The sequence below is a fragment of the Callithrix jacchus genome, chromosome 7 (genome assembly GCF_049354715.1).
Source record: "Callithrix jacchus isolate 240 chromosome 7, calJac240_pri, whole genome shotgun sequence".
Classification (NCBI taxonomy): Eukaryota; Metazoa; Chordata; class Mammalia; order Primates; family Cebidae; genus Callithrix; species Callithrix jacchus.
In genome coordinates this window covers 106,944,903-106,962,500 of record NC_133508.1, presented here as the reverse complement: position 1 = coordinate 106,962,500, position 17,598 = coordinate 106,944,903, and the positions used below count along the sequence as shown (strand labels likewise).

Genomic DNA, 17,598 nt, shown 5'->3' with positions numbered 1-17,598 from the left:
GAGTCTCCCAATCTGCATTAAACTGTGACATGAAGGAGATATAAACTTTACCATGTTAATTTGGAGCTTAATTTGTTACTATCACAGCACAGTCTATTCTTTCTTGTCTAATATAAAGTTTCATGAGCAAGACAGACACTAACCAAATAGTTACAGAAAATACAATTGCTTTTAAGGGAACAATCTGAGAGCTCTGACCTGAAGTAACAGGGGATACTTATTGTAGTATATTGGGTACTTTTTCAGAAATATTTAGTCCGCACCTTCTTTATTTCTGTAGAAGGAATATACCAGTGATGTTGGTTGGGTTTGGCTTTGTGACTTGCTTTAGTCAACAAAATAGGTGGAAGTAATAGTGGACCAGTTCTCAATCTAACCCTTAAAAGGTCTTGTGTGCTTCTGCTCACATTGTTTCATTTCTGCCACACATAAAGGCTATAAAATAAACCTGTCCTAGGAGGAAGACGAGGACATATGGGGCAGAGTCATACCAACAGAGACTCCAGACATGAACATGCCCATATGAGATCAGCACAACCATTGAGTAAAGTTCATCCTGACCATCAGGCCCCAACCAGTGATCACATATTTGGCCTAAATAGATGTTCAGTATTGTATACCACAGAAATTTTTTTTTATATACACACTCTACTACAGTAATAACTAACTCAGATAAAGACCTCAATGAAGTGATAACATTTTAATGAATATCTCAAGGATGAAAGGGAGTTAAATACTAAGAATATTCTAGGAGAAGAAACAACATTCAAAAAGGGCACTAAGGTATATGGCATATTTTGAGGAACTGAATGATGGTCAGTATGGCTAAGCCTATTGAGCATGAAGGAAGGTGGTTCAGTAATAGATGGGAGAGATCAGACCTTGAAGATTCTGACAGGAAATTAATTTTTAATTTTTACAACAGCCAATGGGAACTTTAGACTGGAGAAGGAGTGGGAAATGAATTGGAAGAGAAGACAGAAATACTTGACTTGAAAATCCACACACACACACACACACACACACACACACACACACATATATATCAAACACATTATTTTACTTAGGTTTTATGCATTGTATGTATATATTATGGCTTTAGGGTGCTGATGGACATCACAGGCCCTTCTACAATTCCTCTTGGTACTTCTAGGAATGCCAGATAAGAGCAGGAGGACTGGGAAAGTTTTGATCAATTTTACTGAACATTACAGATCTCTTAGTCTACTTTTGTTAGCCTAATAATGTGTATAAAGGATACCCAAGGGTTTCTTGGCAACATGAGTACTCTCTTATACCACCCCTTAGAACCATGTGGTCCAGCAGAGTATATAATGTGCGGTGAGGGATACAGAGAGTCATAAACTGACCGTTGTAACTAAGTGACACCTGCACCTCACCTTGGTCTGTCTGGGTCTTTACTGTACTTCATTAGTTCTAAAGCAAAGTCTGCTTTCTCATGAGTTTCTATGATTCTAGCTTTACCTACCTCTAAGATTATAATCTAGTCTAGAGATGACTTTCTAAAACATTTTCATTATGCATGTTTGACTTGGGGGTGGGGTAACAAGCATGAGGAAAAAAAGAACTATCATTTACTGAATGCATATTTTATTCTAGATATTATCCTAGGTGATTAAACATTATCTCTTTCTCAGGTGGGTTTCCCTTGCCTCAGACTCTGCCTGAGACAGAGTTGAGAATAAATAATTTATTTGGGAAGGAAACACCAATAAACAGGAAAAACCAATAAAAGAATAAAGAAATAAAACAGGGAAGGAAGGAAGCCCGAAATGGGTGTGTAATAAAGCAGATTACCAATTTGCGTAACTGAGGCTCTATTCTGTTGGCAGATGTTGACGGACAATGTGGAATATGCCTCAGGGTGACCCAGCAGAAGGTAAAGAGGGTTGGCTGTTTATTCTTTTACACCCATCTGTCAATCATGGAAGGCTGCATCTGAGGGCGTTCACTCCTCTGTACTTACAGGCTGCCTTGAACACAAGCTGAAAGACTGTTCTCAGGCAGATATGACAATGCCTGCACTTAGATGCCATGGCATGACTGGAATAACAAGGATCAAATGGACTTGGGAGGATTCTCAGCAGCTACAGAAACTTCTGCTTCTTTATTCCTCATTAATTGTCATCATTTTAGACCCTTAATTCCCTGATTACTCAACTTAAAGACACATCCTACCACACTCTATCACTTGCTTTTTTCCTTCTTTATGCCTTATCATGGTTGTTTACTTGGTAATTTTATCCTTTTTTATATATTTTTTTGTATTTGTCATTAGACTGTGAGCATAATAAGGCCAAGAAATGAGTTTATTTTGTTCATCAATGTCTAGTACAAAGGAAGAACCACTTGCTATTTGTTGAATCAATGAATAAAATCATCTCTATGACATAGGTAGTGTGTTCTTCATTAATGGGTGGGAAGCTATGGCCATACTGGTGATGACGGAATTCCAATATAGGTAAGTCTGACATAAATCCCGTACTCTACCATAGTGTGATAATGTGTTCCCCCTTCCTGCCTCAAAAACTCAATTTTCTATTTCCTACATCATTAAATCTTAACTCCTCTGCCTGATTTTCAAATCCTTCTATATTCAAGGTGGTTAGATTAGTCTTGCAGCTTTAAAAAAAAGCATCTTCCTATAACATTGAAAGAGATCTGAAACATCTGTACTACCTTTCCGCTCCGGAGGACTGCGGTTGAGTGATTGATAAGGATGGTGTTTTGCTCATAAATACAGTGGTTCCTCAAGGAGAAAAGCTGCTTAGCTACATGGGAATGGTGGAGGAACATCATGATTCCATACTCAAAATGCCCCACGGGATGTAGGGATGTGTATGAACTATTGAAGGCTTCAGGAGCCATCCCATAAAAAAAATCACCTGCATGGCAGTTCATATAGAAAAACAGCAGCAAAATCTATACATGGCCTGGCATACCCTGACTCTGCTGTCTGGGTTACACTCAGTCAGTGACCAGTCGTGCAGAATAGCTCCTAACCACCATGGGAAATGTGATTAACTGGCAGAGGGGTGGGTGGCAGGGGAAGTGAACTTCATGATCCTTCTCACAAATGAAACAGTAAGCCAACCCAGGACTGTGAGTGAGTCACCTCCTTATCTTCGAGTCCTGATGATATTTACCTATGGTTCTTCCGTAGGAGAACTGTGTGCCAGGGGGACCTAAGGGCCCGTGAAAATGGAGAAGGGGCAAATAGGTGGAACTACTCCAACTCACTAAGCTCTCCTAGAAAATGGGAGTCAACTATGCACAACACTAAATGTACCTCCAGAGTGCCTGTTTCTCCAGCATCTATTCATCTGGGTCTCCACAGCCTGGAGGAAGTGATGTCAGGCAGCCCCCTAAGTTATGGACTTTTCAAAATTTATTACAAAACTGTGAGTTCAATATGAACAACAACAACAAAACAGTACACAAATTCATTATAGGATGAATGACATATTTCTTAAGGCCATGTGTGAAAATGACTTGCAGATCACTTATTGTCAACAATTAGTTTACTATGAGAAAATGGTGTGATTTAGTCTCTAAAAACTCCAATGTTAAAAGGCTGCATAAATGTGAATATAATTTCTAGAGCTGTCAGAAGGGTGGGTGTGAGTGATGGGACATGCTAGACTGTTTCTGAAGCCAAAATGACTGGAACACTCAAGAGTAACTGAGGATGGGACAGCAAAATTCCTTTTATTCATGTGCAGGTGAGGGATTTTGCTCCAGATAGTTGAATGTAAACAAGAACCACAGAACTATGTAAGCAAAATGGAACCAGTAGGTTGAAACTGGAAACAAAAGAACAAGAAATAATACATATCTACATATATTTGCTAAGGCTGTGTATATGCTTTCATTTACATTATTTCATTTAAGCCTCAAGACAAAGCCATTAGCATGAATACAGAGCCAGCCAAATGCATGAAAATAATTCAGCATTTAGTCAGGCAACTATGAAATTACCAAAAGAAGAGTGCACCCTGTGTGCTAAGTTACAAATTCATATAAGAAATAATTAGGTAATAACATGACCATTTTTATTTTTGAAGGGAAGATGTGATAGAATGCACTGATGGAACAAAAATATTTGAAGCATTTCTCTGTACTATCAGGCTCATCTGTATGGATATAAATTAGGTCATTCCAGTCATGCCCAAAATCAGAGTCTAGAAGTCTGGGGAATAAATCACTTGGGGCATATAGCACCATCTCTAAGAATTGAAATTTTCTCCAGCCCAGTTGCTGAAATGGACGCCGCAACCCAGATACCAGTTTTACATAGTAGCTGCTGAAACAACCTGCCATGACTCTAGAGCTAGTTTTATCCACCACCCTCACTTACCAGTCAGAGCTTGCCAGCTCCCAAAAGCTTCACTAATGCCAAGATTTCTTTCAAAACACTTCTCTTTCTAAAAAAACTCTAAACCTTTCTTTGTTCTTCAGACATACTGAAGATAACCCTAATCTGTGTGAATGCCCCGAATTGCAAATCTGTAACTTTCAAGTAAAATGTTTAATTTGGAGGCCTATTTCTATATTTTATTTTGACTTCAACAGAAGGATTACGCTTCCTGTCCCAATGACATTAGCTAGGCAATGCAACTCACTTTGGCTAATGGAATACAAGCCAAGAAGAAGATTAAAGAGCTCTCCTGTGTTTCTACCAGTACACTTTTCCCTCTGTGGCAAATCACAGCTATGGGCTTTATTTTCTTTCTAGATTCTGGAACAAAGAGAAGGTAGAGCAGAGCCCTAACCAATATGGAGCCAAGTAATTATACTGAAAAAGAAACCTTTGTTGTTACCACTAAGGTTTGGGGGTTACTTATTATTACAATGGTAAAGGTTATGTAAGAAGAAATGGGTAACAGTGTCTTTCTAATTTTGGGATATTTTACAAATAAGAAATTGAGATAATGAAGAAAACTATTTTACAGAAAGAATTTTGGGATTACTGTAGAAAAAAATCTATAAATAGTATTTTTAAGTGTTCATAATATTTAAAGGAATTTTGTCTTAAGGTATGAGAGCTTGTGCTTACAAATGAAATGAGAAATTACTGAATTTTTATTTGTAGTTAAAATATGTAGGAAACTTTTATATCATAGGCTAACAATAGTATTGTAATGATTAAGTTAATTTGAAATGTACTAAATTTATACATAAATTTATTAGATTTACAAGAGTGGCTTTAGTCCTTGGGGATATTTTGCTTGTCACATCTGAGCTTGAAGTGCTTAATAAATAGAATACAATGTATTAGATTTATGAAAAAAAAAATTTTTTTAACAAAGTCTGGAAATAATAAAAGTTTAAAGTAATTATTACAAACTGATCATATTTATAAACACAATAATAATCCAGTATTTCCCTGTTAACATACTAAAATTCTAGATTTCAGTTAAAAATGTTAATTTTCATAAAATAAAAATTAAAATTCTGAATAGCCATAAATTGTCTTTACTATCCACAAAAGCCACTCTGGAACATTAAAAACTTACAACAGAAGTCACTAGGAAGTAGTAATAAATTTCCTATTTTATTGATGAGAAAATGAAAGCTTGATGGATTATTCCTTAAGATCAGAAGAGATTTAGTCTACATAAGGCACCTAATCAAAAACTATGCACATATCACGGGCTCAGTAACTGCTTACTGAACTAATAAAGTATACACACACAAAGACATTTTATTTTGTTATAATTTTATTTCCCTTTAACTCCTTGAAAAAAATTCAAGAGACATAATAAAAGATAGACACGAACTAGTTTTAAGTTGAAAAAAAGGTCTTTTATAAACTAGTTTTAAGTTAAAAAAGAAAAGAAAAAATACTTTATTATAAAACTTATATATTTATTATGACTTAGCACCTAGTGTATCTTTGTAGTTCCTGAAAGACAGGCCGTGAAGGAAAAGTATAGGTTATAAATTTTCTTTATCTGCTACAAAGAAGCACATTAATTTTGTTACAGAATTATTAAAGGTATTTAACCTGCTGATGTATGTATCTTGGAACCTAGAACACCTATAAATAAGAACGATGACCAAATCCTTTTTCAAGTTTCAGAAAGAAATGGTAAATCTTTAGATGAAATAAAGAGCAGTGATAAAGTTGAATACATTATTATCTGCACTATCTATGCATATTTTTGTTGTTAGTCTTTAACTAGGAAGTATTGTTATGTTAATTAAAAGGTAAACCTCAAAATGAAGTGAATACATGTTAATACAAACATCACATACATGCTATATGTGCACATACAGGCAAACATATTTAAACAACTTATAAATTTGAAGCAACGATTATGTAATCTGTTGAAGGTTTCCTATAGATCAGAAATTTAAATTTGTTCTTATAATAGATATATAGATATGTAACTAGTACAAATTATAAACAGCTCTAAAGTAATACTGTCCTTTGATAAACTAGCCAGCAAGCACAATATAAGATGTAATATAATCTTCTTTTTCAATTCTTATGGTCCCATTACTCTGAATATGAATATTAAATGAAATAAAATTTTGCTAAGTCTTAGAGTAAATGAGTTCCAGGAAATCTAAAAATTTATCTAAAATACTTAGATTTGTCATTGAAATGTAAAAATATAGTATCACTTTTATGAAGTGAAGTAAAACTAGATTTATTTTTCTCCTGAAACATTGAACAGCTGTAAAAAGTAAATAATGTATTTAATTTTACTACTTATAATTTAAGAATATGATTCCAGGAGTGACTTAGTCCTGTCAGGTTTTTCAAGATAAAATAAGATAGGACAAGGTAAAAGGGAAGTGTATTTTTATTTTCTGATGTAAAAGTAAAATATATTTTGAGGTAAAATTCATATAAAATTTTACTGTTTTCTCTTTAGACTGTTCTAGGCTCTCATAAGAGCTAAAAGCATTGAATAATTAAAGGCTGGATTCTACAGACAGATCAGTGAGTCAGAGAACAAGTTACCTCCTGAACTTTGTTTAATGATGGTGTTGATAATACATTGCACCAGAAATATAAATTACGTACATGTAATAAACAGTGCAATTGATCCTAGGAGAGGAAAACACATCGGAATAATGGTTTGTCATAAAACTGCTCACCCTTTCCTGCTATTGATTAAACACACACACACACACACACACACACACACACACACACACACACAGTCATTAAGGCTATTAAGTAGTAGTATGCCTAGGATACTATCTATATTTCACATCTCATCAAAAATATTCATCTCAGTGATAAACTTCCCAAGTGCTAGAATTGTATATTCAATCAAAAGTCATATTTCCATCATTTATATTTGTCTTTTAGGTCCACCTCTCTATCACACTTATTCCTGATTAGGTAATTCTATACACATTGTGGCTCTTAAAAGTTGGTGGATAGCCTCCATGTCAAGAATTAAAAAGTCAGTCTTCAATGGTTTCTTTCTCATTTTTTCCCTTTCCCAATTAATTTTATAACAAAGTTAGTTAAGAGTTTGGCCAAAGAGAGGAAAAAAGATCTAAAAAGAAAAAGCCCCAGAATAGGTTTAAAAATCATTTGTGGTCAAGGAAGCCGGAACAATTGTTCCACCATGAATTATCCCTGGAAATACTGCTGTCTAGCTAAAGTGTTATTAATAACAAGATGCCAGCAAAAATGTTGCTGATCACAAAAGCTGTCATGTTTACTGTCATCTGCAGAGCTGCACTCCAAAGAAAGTAGTAAGAACTGATTCACTTGATGATGTGTTTTATCTTGCTCGACAGTAAACTGATAGGCATATGACATGTCAAATACTATGGGTGAAAATATGTTCTTGATTAAATACGGTGTGTGATGATCCATGAGCAGATAGGTAACATTATTCATCCTCTGGGCATGTAGCCAAGGGGCACAAAAGTCACATATATTTTTCCTTTTAAAATTAAAAAGGAAGTATTTGGTTTTGCTTTTCACTAGAAAGTATTCAGATTTGCACAAAATAAAACACAATGCCTTGTTTTGGACATTGCTATAAAAATGTAAACAAAAACAATTTAAAACTCATTAATGCAAAGACTTTCTGATCTTTATACTGCATGGACACATCATCAATTCAAGCATTTAAAATATTTAACATGGAATCTTTCCTTTAGCTTGTATAACACTGGTGATATGATTTTTAAGTTGTTAAACATGAATATCCTCTGTGAACTAATTTGAAAGTAAATTAACTCAACCGTTTCCAAAATAGCATGCTTTGATTAAACAGTTAAGTTTTCTTTAAGTTGATAAAACCAGAGATTTTTCTAAAGAGGCTAGAATGCGTTCCTTGTTTTCAGGACTTATTTCATAGGAACACTTACATATCCCACATATCAAAACAGCCTCATGTGAAACAGAGTTTTAGTCATTAATGGGTTCATCAGTAAATGTCAAGGAAAATGAATTTGTAAATATATCTGATTTTTAAAATGCCATTGTTTTAATGACTTCCCTTTTCATTTAATATGGGAGATGAGAACAAAAATGTAAGTGTATTTTTTTTTAAATGAAAATCTCTTCTGCCCTATTTTTTTAGTCATTCAATGAACAAGTATGTACCAAGCATCTCCATGTGCCAGGCCCTGGCTCAGTGTGTGTGATACAGACGGTTGTAACAGAGCACAGTCCATGTTTCCACTGACCTAAGAGTCTACTGAAGAAAAATTAACAATACAACATTCTATTAATAGTATTTCTGCTTAGAGGTGGGTGGGGATTTGCGTATCTATTTCCTTCAGTGAGCCTGAAACATCTGAAATGTGTTGGTATTCTAACTGATATGTTCTTCTAGAGTACTTCTTAAATATGTACTTCTTATATATATATATATATATATATATATATATATATATATATATATATATATGATTTGACTATATAGAGAGGAGTTTCTTGAGGTTTGGTTTGTACCTTTCATCCATAATTTTAAGGCCACAAGTACAGTTTTCTTTAGCAGAATTTAAAATATCATTTGTGGTTTTATAGCAAGGGCTGGTGCAAGTTTGAAGTTAAGGATGTTTAAGGTTAACAACAGCATGGAAGTCACGAGGGGGAGTAGGACAGTCATGGGCTCAGAGCTACAGTGGACTCCTGAAGGGCTGTCTGACACGCAAGGATTTCTTCTTTCTGGAATGGCCTTGATATACAGCACAACATGATCCTGGTCTTGGGCTGATCAAATTATTTATCTGCTGAGAAATAAACTTGAAATGGGGAGATAGTAATTTCAAACTTTGGAACTGAGTCATATTAATGGTGGCAACAGAGATAGAATAAACATAAACTCCTACAATTAAGTTCCCTGTAATTTTTTAGATCCCTGTTCCTTTCTTCCTCTCTTGTTCTCCCTGTTCCTTTCTCCTCTCTTCCTCTCTTGCTTCCCAGAGAGGTAGCTGGGTGTGTTTCTAAGCTCCTACATCATTGTCTTGTGGGGATAGCATTTGCTATAAAATAGCAAAGCCAGCCTTACAGTACATGGAAATCTCACATTCCTATCCTATGCTGTGAGGAAAAGACATGAAAGTTAATGTGGGCTTCTGCCAGGCCAGAAGAACAGGATACTCATAAGTATTATAGGGTGTTGAAATACAGATTTCAGTAAATAGAGCAAGAAAGCCAGATCAATATATGAAGAATTTACAAAGGAATAATAATAGCACACAGTTACATAGTGTTTACAATATGCCAGGAATTGTTCTAAATGCTTTACACATATTAACTCAATCCTTACTGTAGTTTCCAAAGAGGAAACTGAGGCACAGGAAGATTAAGTGACTTGCTTGAGTTACACAGCTAGTAGGTAACAAAACTATCATCCAACACAGATGGTTTGGCTCCAAGATCTACAACCTAAACCACTCCTGACTGTTTTGTGCTAGCTAAGTTCAGGTTCTGTACCTTTTGGATCCCTAGATCTACACCTTTTGGATTCATAGATCAGTGATTTAAAAGGGGTCAGAATTTTGAAAAAGAAGGTGAATTTGTGAAGGAACATCTTCCCAAAAGCTATGACCATAACTTGAGTACCTGTTCCACCTAGAGGTGAAGTCAATGGTGTTACCCTACCCTCTGCTACTTCAGTTTAGTGAGAAAGGCTTTCATGGAGCTGGATATAAATTCCCTGCAGTTGAAAACATAGAAGACTGGTGCTTGGCTCACACTTAGAGAACTAATTCAGGATATCAGCGGGTTATGGGAGGCTATCTGGCTGCATCAGGATGTATTTGCATGCCAACAGCAAAAAATATGCAAGTGTTCCTGTCAATCAGAAGTAGGTCACACAGAAGAGATAACTTGTGTGGGGCCATCTTTGGTCCTGTCCAGTAAAGCTGCCTGGAGGGACAGATGAACCCCACAGGCAAAAACTTGGAGACACATATAATTTCTAGATGCTACCGAAGGATTTTCAAGGACATTCAAAACAGAGACGTATCTACAGAGGTCAGGAAAGAAGTTCTGCCACTGAAGGAATTCTCTTAAGAAAGGCCATGAAAACAGCTCACAATAGTCTCAACTCTCAGAGATGGGCAAGTCCTCTGGTCAAGTAAGTGCTTCCCTTTCTCCTCAAAGCATCTACAGCTCCTTTTTCAAATATCAAGGAGCTCTGAAATGATAGCAAAGAAGTCAGAGAGAAGGAAAAGGGGATAGGAGTAACTTTGACCAAACCATCTAGCCTGACGGCAGATAAGCAGAGGGTTACAGATGGGATGGTGAGTGAGGTAGGAAGTCTAAAATCTGAATGAAGACTAAAGCACTGACCAATAATTTGGACTGAGTCTAATAACAACATTGAGACCATGTTTTGTGAATTAAAGCAATCACAAGGCTATTGTTTACCTAATGATATGTTAATAATATCAAGTCAGAGTGAGATTATCCCCCTTTCAATGCACAGATGATGAAAATAGTTACATTTTAATTGTGTCATGAAATATGGTTGTTCAAACTCTCAGTTATACATGCTAGGATGTCTAGATAGAAGGAGAATGCCATGAGTCTGGTTGCCAGGGTGAGGAAGGGTACTAGAAATTTTGTTCAGAGTTCTGGATATCCCTAGGAGGCAGAAATAATAAAAGGAGATCTAGATGCGATTCTCCATAAAATTATGGGAAGCTTCTTTTTCATTCAGTTAATTGTAGCTTCATGAGAGCCATTGCTTTCTGGGGCACGATTTGGAAGACATTCTGGATTACGTGTTTTGGCAAGGTATCATTTTTGTCAAATATCAGACAGACTGACATCAGTATAAGAAAGCGTTGCGGGATTAAAAACTAAGCTAAAATAGGGCAATCTTCATGAAATTATGTGCCTTGAATGTATGAAAGTTTTATCCAGAGAGGCTCTCTCGATTGTACTTTAATCCAGAATGGATGTCCTAGATATTGATGTGCAGTAACATCATGGCAGACTGAGTCCACAGAAACTTCTGTCAAGCTTGTGGATAGTTATAAATGCCACTGGAGTGTTGTTGGAGAGGAAAGACTTCTTGCTCACTTCTCAGGTTTCATGAAGAAGCATTTTCCACAAATTTTCTGAACGCTTGCCCCATTTTTTCTTTCCCACAGATGTTTAGGAATTATCTGGTTGCCAGGTTCTGAAGATGTGAGTATAGATGCAAAGCTCAGACACGTCCCCTGTCTTTCTTCTCGAGCCTACCTGAGGATATTTGGTTTTGCCTCCAAGGCCTCAGTTGTACAGCAGTAAGCCCCATGGGATGAGGCTAGATGTGCTAAGTCTTAGGAAGATCCTTGTAGCCATGCACTTAAACCACATCCTCCAATATCAGTTTCATTAGTAATGAACATAAATAGACACAAAGTAGATTTTGGTGACTCAAATAATACCTGGAGATATTTTTGATGAAACTACGACATGGGGCTACGGGCTGTCAGCTTTAGCTGTGCAGGATTTGGACTTTGCAGTTTATTGTAGTTTATAGAAGTTTTATTCTTAAGCAAACTGTTGTTTTTGAACAGATGGGACAGTTTTATCTTTAGTGTATTGGCCCTGCTGGCCTGAGTAGACACTGGCTGAGCTACTGCAGTTTGATCTTGACCTTTGAACTGTGTTATCACACAAGCACTGTCCATAGCCTTATAACTCAGAGAATGCTTATTATGGTTTTGCCCACAGTGGGGTAGTGAATCTGATTAATAAACATGAAAAGTCGTTGCAAGTGCTTACTATCTCTTCAGTGGAATCTATTCTCTCTTCAGTGGAAATGAAAAAGATAACAAACAAGCTATTAAAATTATTGCACACTTAAAGGCTATGAAGAGAAAGAATAAAGACTACGTTTGGAGCAACTGGACTTTAAGAATTACGTTTGTGTAAAGTATCCAGAAGGAATTGGAGTTGTCTGAAAGATGCATGTTTTAGTTTTGCTATTAGAACAGAACATTGGGAAAAAAACTAAAAAATATAGAAAAACTGGTTGATTATTTTGGAGGGAATGACAGATTTCCTTAGAGAAACATAGAGATTTTGAGACAGATTTGCCATGAAACAGAGATGCTTGAAAGAAACAGATATTAAAAGCAAATAGATAGCTCTAGATTTGATTGATCTTAAAAAGGAACATAGAAAAGCAGATGTTTCAGCTATTATCAGGTGTGTTAGTCCATTCGCATTCTTATAATGGAATACCTGAAGCTGTGTAATTTATAAAGAAAAGAGATTTATTTTGGCTTATGTTTTCGTGGGCTGTACAAGAAGCATGGTGCCAGCATCTGCTTCTGGTGAAAAAAGCTTTTAATCATGGCAGAAGCCAGCATGAGAGCTCACATCTCACGAAATGCAAGAACTCATGCATTATCATGAAGACAGCACCAAGCCACATGAGTTATCTGCCTCATGACCAAAATAACTCTCAGTAGGCCCATGTTCAACAGTAGAGCTCACATTTCACATGAGATTTGGAGGGGAGAAAACACCCAAGCCATATCATTCTACCCCTGTCTTTCCACATCTCTTGTTTTTCTCACATTGCAAAATATAATCATCACTTCCTGATAGTCCTCAAAAGTCTTAACTAATTCCAGCATCACTCAAAATTCCCTAGTCCAAAGTTCAAAGTCCCATCTGAAACTCCTATGAGCCTGTCAATTAAAAGAAGAAGTCATTTACTTCCAAGCTACAATGGTGGTATAGGCATTGGGTAAACATTGCCATGCCAAAAGGGAGAAATCAGCCAAAAGAAAAGAGTAGTAGGTCCCACACAAGTCTGAAACCCAGCAGGGTAGACATAAAATGTTAAAGCTCCAATACAATCTTTGACTCCATGGTCCACAACCAGGGAACACTGTTGTGCAGAGCAGGCTCCCAAGGCAACTCCTTGGGCAACTCCACCTCTGTGGCTTTGCATGATGTAGCTCCTGTGGGTGCTCTCACAGGTTGGAGTTGAGTGCCTGTAGCTTTTCCAGGCTGAGGATTCAAGCTGCCAGTGGCTCTAATATTCAGGGGTCTGAAGGGCAGTGGCCAAATTCCCACAGCTCCACTAGGCAGTGTTCCAGTGTGAACTCTGACTCCACGATTTTCCTAGGGACTTCCCTAGTAGGGACTCTGCAGGGGCTCTGTCTCTGCAGCAGGTTTCTGCTTGGGCACCCAGGATTTTCCATATATCCTCTGAAATCTAGGTGGAAGCTGCCAAGCTTCCTTCATTCTTGCATTCTGAGCAGCTGCAGACTTTACACCACATTGAAGCCTCCAAAGCTTATGGCTGATGCCTTCTGAAGTGACAGCCCAAGCTGTACTTCGGACCCTTTAAGCTAAGGCTGCAGCCAGAGTGGCCGGCATGTGTGGAGCTGTGTCCTGAGGTGCCACAGGGCAGAGAAGGCCTGGCCCTGGCCCCTGAAGCCATTCTTTTCTCCTAGGCCTCTGGGCCTATGATGGGAGGGTCTGCCTCAAAGATTTCTAACAGGTCTTTTGGGTCTTTTCCCCATTTTCTTGGCTATAAGTGCTTGGCTCCATTTTAGTCATGTAAAGCTCTTTATCAGGTGGTGGCTTTGAATCTCATTTCAATTCATCTCCTAAAAATAGTGTTTCCTTCTCTATCACATGGCCAGACTGTGAATTTTCTAAACTTTTATGCTGTGCTTCACTTTTAATTATAAGTTCTAAATTTAAGTCATTTCTTTGCTCCTGTATCTGACAATAGGCTGTTAGAAGAAGCCGTGCATATTTTGAATGCTTTTCTGCTTATAGATTTTTTTCTACCAGATACTCTAAGTCATCACTCATAAGTTTAGACTTCCACAGATTCATAAAGTTCTTTGCTATGACATAACATGGGTGACTTTATGCCAGTTCCCAATACTTTCCTTATTTCCATCTAAAACCTCATCAGCTTGGATATCACTATCCATATTTCTATTAGCATTTTGGTCACAAATACTTAAGAAGTCTCTGAAAAGTTTCAAATTTTCCCTCATCTTCCTATTTTCTTTCAAGGTCTCCAAACTCTTCCAACCTCTGCCTATTATCCAGTTCCAAAGTCACTTACACATCTTCAGGTATCTTTATAGCAATGCCCCACTCCTCAGTACCAGTTTTCTGTTTTAGTCCATTTGCATTGCTATAAAGGAATACCTGAGGCTGAGTAATTTATAAAGAAAATAAGATTATTTTGGCTCATGGTTCTTAAGCTATACAAGAAGGATGGTGCCAGCATCTGCTTCTAGTGAGGGCCTCAAGAAGCTCATGATCATTGTGGAAGTCAAAGGGGGAACTGGCATATCACAAGATGAAAAGGAAGAAAAGAAAGTGAGGGGTGGGGGTACCACACTCTTTTAAACAGCTAGATCTCATGTGAACTCAGAGCAAAAACTCACTTGTTACCTTGAGGACAGCACCAAGCCATTCATGAGGGAACTGCCATCATGAATCAAACACTACCCACTAAGCCCACTTATAACTTTGAAGGTCAGATTTCAACATGAAATTTGGCGGGGAGAAAATATGCAAACCATATCACAGGTCAAAAAATTATGACTGAAGCCTAAAGAAATCTAACTGCAGCTGAGAGACAGAAACTCAGAGAGCAGTGTGGAATTTCTAGAATGAATCTTCAAGAGGAGAAAGAATCAGGGAAAATCAGCCTTTTAAAGCTATGAATAAAGAGTCCAGAGTGAGAGCAATTATGGAATTACAGGATGAAGAAGGGTGACACTATACCAAATGTCCAGGAAATTTGAACAGATATAAACATTTAAAAAATGTTTAAAGCATTCTGAGATGAGTTTCAAAGTGATAAAATTATTATAGGTGAGCGTACGTATAATTGCCTTACCCTAAGGGAACACTCTGGAAATCTCAGGAATTAGGGGAAATCCAGCAAGATGAGGCAAATTACAAGAAGCCTTGGAAAAGGCAGGCAGAACAATAAGAGATCAAGTTCAGGGTTGGGTTTGATGCTGACTTCATGGGAAATTTTTTTCTGGATGGGATTATCGAACCCAGGGAGGAGAAAATGAACATGATTTTCTTGAACAGTGGAGGCTTTTGGAAGACTTGGAATTTATTAATTTCATATCTTTCATATGTGAAACGTCATGAGACATTTAAGAAAATATGTTAGAAAAAATTATTTGCTTCTGAAAGCAATGGACAACTAAAACACAAAGTACTGGTAAATAGTACTAGTTTTACATTGATAAAGAAAGAAAGAGGTTGACTATGGGAGCAATTTAAACCCTTAGCAACTCAGTTCAAACCCCTGAAATAGAGTTGTCAGATTTAGGAAATAAAAATAAAAGACACTCATGATGCTAAATTTATGTGTCAACTTGGCTGGGCTATGGTGCCCATACACTTGGTCAAACCTTATTTTGGATGTTTCTGTGAGGGTGTTTTTGGATGAGATTAACATTGAAATTGGTAGACTTAGAGTAAAATAGATTGCCCTGCATAATGTGAGTGGGTCTTATCCACTCAGTTGAAGGCATTAACAGAAAAAGACCAACCTTTCTATAGAAAGGATTTCTGCTAGCACACAGTCTTTAGACTTGAATGACAATGTCAATTCCTCCCTAGGTCTCCAGCCTATCAGCCGTCTCCAAAAACATGGGAGCCAATTTCTTAAAATAAATCTCTCTCTATATACGCACACATCCTGTTGGTTCTGTTTCTCCTGAGAACACTGACTAATACAGACAGTTAAATTTGAGTTTCAGATAAGCAATGAATTTTTTGAGCCTAGATACTGCATGGGATATACAGATGCCTATATTTATATTATCTATATCTATATCTAATTTATTGATTTATATAGAGAGGAGTTAATGAGATTTATTGTAAAGAATTGGTTCATGCTATTATGGAGGTTGAGTTGTTCCATAATCTGCTATTCATAAGCTGGAGACCCAGGAAAGCCAGTGATGTAGTTTGAAGACACGAGAGACACGGAACCAATAGTATAGGTTCCTGTCAATGTCCACTAACCTGAAAACCAGGAGCACCAAGGGCAGGAGGAGATGGATGTCCCAGCTCCAGCAGTGAGCAGAGCCGCACTTCTGTTCTATTCATGAGCTCATGGATTGGATGGTCCCCACCAACATTAGGGAAGACTGTCTGCTTTAGGGAGAGCCCATGTTAGGGAAGGCCACCAACTTAAATACTAATTGTTTTCTGAAAGCATTCTTATAGACACACCTGGAAATAATGTTTAACCAGATCTGTGTATCCTGTGGCCCAGTCGAATTTACATATAAAATTATCTATCATGCTATGTATTACAAGCACACAGAAGAGGGAGAGCCATACAGCCAACATTAAATCAGTATTTGTTGAATAAATGAGTATAATTTGATCATATTTCAGAAGCTTTGAGAACAATGTAAGATACAATTTGAGATGACAGTAGAATATAAAGTGTCAAGGCTTTGGGTTAGAATGGTCTTGAAGTGAAATCTACATTGCTCTTCCTCTCTGCTCCCAGTAATCCCAGACGGACCTATGAAAAGTAGGGATTGATGTCTGGGTAGAGGCTGCCCTAATAAATACCCCTCCAGCTGTCTAAAGCCTTAATATTTAAGTCTAATAGCTTAAGCAATAAAGATTTTAGGGAACATTACAAGTGAGATGCTTATCATGCACTCATCTATTTTCTGTATGGAGGGATTTCCCCCATACTTTTGACTCCTTACATTATTTCCCCTGCTAGAAAGAGAGGCGATTTAGCTGGTTAATAAATTTTGGAGAACCGAGCATAAGTAGCCCAGTACCTTCCTCCATCTTTCTTTGAGATGGAGCTGCTTCAGGAAAGATACACTACATTAATCTGCCCCTCACTGCTATAAATTTTGTAGGAGGAGCTCTCCACAAAAAGAGCCCTATGGTTTTTTTGTACTGCTGTGTTTATGTGGATTGGTATGTCCATTTCTAGAGTATATTATAAAAAACTCCACGGTTGCCAAAAATCCCAACTGTGTTCTCCAATCTAGCCTTTATAAATAATAAAGACCAAGATGATGCTGATATCTTGTCAATATTTTAATTGGTTTCAAAATTATTTTGTAATGTGAAAGTTATCTATTGGATGCCATTAAACTCCAACT

At 37.0% G+C, this 17,598-nt stretch overlaps 1 protein-coding gene across 30 annotated transcripts in view; it reads right to left on the bottom strand.

The window, feature by feature from the left end:
- The window catches only part of LRRC7 (leucine rich repeat containing 7), a 597,290-nt gene that overhangs the window by 432,894 nt on the left and 146,798 nt on the right, over positions 1 to 17,598 (bottom strand). The gene's annotated exons all lie outside the window — the stretch shown is intronic.